We start from the raw sequence: 4,924 nt of genomic DNA, 5'->3' as shown, positions 1-4,924 counted from the left end.
CGTTAGCACATGTGCCCGGCCTGTGATGGGCCGGCCCGACATGTGGCCAGCCTAGGGCCGTGTCGGCCTGGAGGCTAGGCATGCGTGCCAGCACGGCACGACCCATTTAGTTATTTATTTTATTTATTTTACAGACAACCCAATAGGCTAAATAATATGTGGGCCGATGGCTAATTGTGCCGATGGGCCGACCCGTTTAATAGTTGTGTCGTGTCTGGGCCACCATCTAATAGTAGTGATGTGTCTAGGCCATGGAGGTCAACACGCATGCTTGCATGGCATGGCCCGTGTACTAAGCGTGCCTGGTCAGGCCATGCCATGCTTGGCCCGTTTAACTTAGGCCTAGCCGTGTTGTGCCAGGCCGGCCCCTTTGGCCACGTATGCACAACAGTATCCCATCCTCCCCCGTGAGTGGTCAGATTGAAATCCCCAAACAAGCGTCATTGTTTGGGATATCGAGCACAGCTATATACATATCCCGTATGGCCAAGAAAGGCCTCGCCCACACAACTCATATCGGTCACCACCTACTCCCCGCCGCCTCACAGTTAAGGAGGTATGGGATGAGCGCTACGCTACCTACACCTCGATTGTTCGCCCCGGCCTAATCTTCAAGGAGATCGTTGTCGGGAATCTGTTTGCGACGAAGATGTGGATATGACGAGAAAGGGAGTGTGTTAGATAGCACAAATTCGACATGGAGATGGTGACATTCACCAAAAAGAATCACGCCATATTAGGACTCCCCCTCCCTCCTTGATAAAGTCGTCCCCAACATCGACGACCACAGGCAGGAATGGATAAAGATGAGATCACCGGCCCGCCTCACCGTCGCACCAAGAGGACAAGTGGACACATCAAATATGCATGTGCCCCGTGCATAGCATTCATCATTGAGGTGGCGGGCTCAAAATCATGTTATAGTCGCTAGAAACCGACAAATTTTGAACATATGATATGAAAATGCCGCTAATCAACTTCACTCCTCCTATGTAAGATCTGTGTGATGCGATGTTAGCTCAAATTAGTGTGGATATTGAGTCAACACAAGGAAAAACAGAAAATAAAAGAAAATATGTGAAGGCAGCCAATATGACGACTTTGACTTTGCACATCAACTCGACAACCTCCATATTATTATGGAGTGTGGTCCATACGTGTTATGAGGCTGCCAATACAACAACTATGTTAGAGTTGCTCCTATGTAACTCATTTTAGCAAGTTACTGTTTATACTATGCAAAAGAAGTTAAGTTTCAGTCAACGAGAATTATGTTCCATTCCGCCAAAGCATCTTATTCCTAAAGGGTTTGCAGCCACTCAAGCCGAATAGGTGCAAGTTTTGTATCACGCGTTAAATCACAAATACCCCCTCCCATTCCCATACATCAATATAACAAGAAGTGCATATCAACTATATATTTTCCTGCCAAAAAAGTCGAATATTGTGTGAGAGATTAACTGCATCCCAGAAAAGATGAAGAAATACTATTGAATAGTGCACAGTGTGTTCTGAAATTATGTAGTACTGTATCTTCTTATTTTTGCTGTGAGAAATTATGTAGTGCTTCCTCTGATCCATAATTCTTGCCGTGGATTTAGTTGGCAAAACTTAGCACATAACTAAGGAAGTGAAATAGCTTTAAAAAACTAAGAAGTGAATTTTGGAGACAGAAGAAAATACAAGGCACGAGTGAAACGACAATTATACCATTCACAATTTTTTTTAACACGACTCCACCTTTTCTACACAAGTTCCCACTCACCGTGTGAATATGGTGAGTGATTTAGTCCAAAGTGCTGCCAATGGATAAGCGATCCTAGTTGGTACATTAGCAAAGGTAAGCACACACATCACCAAGGCATCTCAACTAATAAAACTATCGCCATCGTCGGGCCAAAAGGCTCAGCAGTTTGCAAATGCAGTTTATTTTAAGTAATCTAGAAGAGCAGTTATATGTTTTGTAAATAAAAGACATTAACTATGGAAGAGTGCTTGCTCATCATGGCCTGATGTAGCCTTTTTCTTTTCTTGAGAGTAGCCTTATATAGCTACAAGGCTCAAAACTAGATTTTTTTTAGGCAACCTCGCGATACTTTTTTTTAATGATGTTGGCCAGTCGGATGGGATTCCTTTCGTCTGGGCTCAAAACTACTCTCTCTGTTCCAGAATATAAGAACGTTTTTAACGCTATACTAGTGTTAAAAATGTTCTTATATTTTGAAACGGAGGGAGTAGATGATAACCCGATGATAGGATCGCGGGCCGTTTGGTACATATATCCTTAAATTCACTAGGCTCCCCACGATTAGAATAATGGGAGTCAATTGAGGCCTTCAATTTTGTGATCGGCCTGACGGTGATTGGGACGAAATGCTATAATTGATGGGCTGGGAGAGATCAGGAAAGAAGAGGTGTGGGCCACCAGGGTCCTGAATGGTGTAATCCGTTCTCACATCGATGCGTCTCGTGGTCAAATCCTATTTAGTGTCAAATAGAGGCCTAATTGTACGGGCCGCACACCCCCACAGCAGGCATATGCCCACTTAGAGCATCTCTAGCTTGTCCAAAAAAAGAAAAAAATCTGTAGCTGACCCCGTAAAATCCAAACTCGCATAAGTGTTTTGCAGTTCGCAAAAAAATGCATATGCAGGCTGACGCAGGCGAGGTCAGACTTAGACTCGTATAATCAACCTGTAAAAAAAATATTCTCTAAATATACCTCTTTCTCTTCTCTTCTCACGCCAATTTGAAATCAACCGATGACCGACGTGCGGACGAGGAAGACACGACCAAAACGAAAGCCGGTGGACGGACGGACAAGAGAGACGCGGGACGGCCATGACGCGCGGGTGGAGGCCAAACGCGCGCGGCCGGACTCAGCTAGCTACCTAGCGCGACAGTAGCTAGCTTGCTTGCTTGCTCGCATCGATTCACAGCTAGCTAGTGCGGCCGTAGCTAGCTAGCTAGCTCAGCTAGCTTGCTCGCATCCACACGGGGCAATTTTGATAATTTTGACCTATGGACGAAATCAATTCACGAAATGAACTGGCCGTGAAACTATTTCACAGCTCTAACCTTTTTGTGTAGCGCCCGCCACGACGGCGCCACACTCTACGGTGCAGCGCCTAGCCCGGGGGCGTTGCACAGCAGTCCACCGTGGCAGCCCCTGGGCCCGCAACCAGCAGTGCAACGCCTAGCCCAGAGGCGCTGCACTGTGCAGTGTGACGCCTCCAGGCTAGGCGCTGCACTGTGTGGTGTGACGCCTCCAAGCTAGGCGCTGCAATGTGTGGTGTGACGCCTCCAAGCTAGGCGCTGCACAGGTCTGTAGCTTTCCGAGGGCAACAGAATGTTTGTCATGATACAGACCTGTGCAGCGCCTAGCCTGGAGGCGTCACACTGCACAGTGCAGCGCCTCTGGGCTAGGCGTTGCACTGTGTAGTGTGACGCCTCAGGGCAAGGTGCTGCACAAAAACTTAGCGAATTTTTTGGCCAAACTGAAGGCTTTCATTGTGTTGCTCCTTGTTGCTCCAGTTTAAGCACAGAATAGAGTTCAACACAGAATAAGCAACACTTTGGCCAAAACTGTATAGTTGCATCACAGAATAAGCATTACTAAGAGATTTAAGTTAAACATTACCACCAACATAGAGTCCAACACATAGAGTGACCATCACGACAAGTTCGACATTACCACCAACATAGAGTTCAACACATAGAATGACCATCACGACAAGTTCGACATTACCACCAACATAGCTACCATTACTACCATTACTAGAAGAGAACGACGACTACTTCCTTCCGCGCTTGCTGGTTCCTCCCCCTCTCTTGGAGGGTATCTTCTTCACTTTCCTAGGAAGACGAACCCGCTCCTGCTCTGGCTCCTGTTCCTCCACGTCATCCACATCGTCATCCACATCGTCATCCACATCGTCATCCAAATAGTCGTCCAAAGCAGCCATCTGCGAGGTGCCGACCGTCCTTTTGCCTCTTTGGGTGAAGTCCTCAGGTGTGTATTTGTTGATTCCCTTCCTAGGCTTTAACTCGTATGCAGACCGAACCTTGTAGGTCTCCAAGGTCATATCATCAGAGACCTATGCATCCACAAAAGATATGGAAAGACCGTTTGTGAGAATATAGTTAGCAAATGCATCAACAATTGGATATATAACCTCAGGCCATACCTCTTGGGTGAGCACACCCACATCTTGGGTGACCACACCCACATCCTCATCGTCCAAAGGATTATCATGGCCAGAAGTTGGATCTGATGGTGTCGCCGACCTAGAACGTTCTGGTGATACATACTCGGGGTCACGACAACCGAAAAGGTTTGACAGCCGCCTTAACTTTTGGCCCTGGCGCTGCAACATGAACAAGTGAATGAGACATCGAACGTAGCAACACATGTTAAGTGCTAGTTTGAAGGAGATGTGAACCTTAATGAATTCTCGAAGTGCACCTTCCCCATCGCTTTTGCCAGCCGGGGTTGTTTCCAGAATAGTGTCGGTCTCATCAGCTGCTTTCTTGATCTGGGCACGCTATGAAAAGAAAAGGTATCAACGTGTTAGGCAAGTGAAGATGTGAATATTGCGAATTGAAAAGCAAAAAGGGCACATACCACAAAGTTCATCATTGGCCCCGCAGGGATCACGGAGTTGCCTTTCCTGACTAATGCGTTGTACTCGTGCTGGGCTACCTCATCAAAGACGGTGGGTTCTTCCAAAATCTTATCATCATACGCCGGCTTGCATACCTCCACACGAGTGACGCCTAGAAACCATGTGAGATAGTTGTTGAACGCAATCGGGCAGTGCTCACGAAGCTTGGCTCGTTTTCCAGCCCTAGCTTGCTCCAAAGCAAGCTCCCACTGTATGACATACTTGTTGTGATGCTTGGCCCAATCCTTGATCTTCCGCTG

General features: G+C 46.9%; 1 pseudogene; it reads right to left on the bottom strand.

Moving 5' to 3' along the window:
• Positions 1 to 3,794: 3,794 nt before the first annotated feature.
• Positions 3,795 to 4,924, bottom strand: part of LOC119283389 — a 3,021-nt pseudogene continuing 1,891 nt past the window's right edge.

Source organism: Triticum dicoccoides, chromosome 4A (genome assembly GCF_002162155.2).
Source record: "Triticum dicoccoides isolate Atlit2015 ecotype Zavitan chromosome 4A, WEW_v2.0, whole genome shotgun sequence".
In the NCBI taxonomy this organism is placed as follows: domain Eukaryota; kingdom Viridiplantae; phylum Streptophyta; class Magnoliopsida; order Poales; family Poaceae; genus Triticum; species Triticum dicoccoides.
This window is presented reverse-complemented; position numbering and strand designations above follow the sequence as displayed.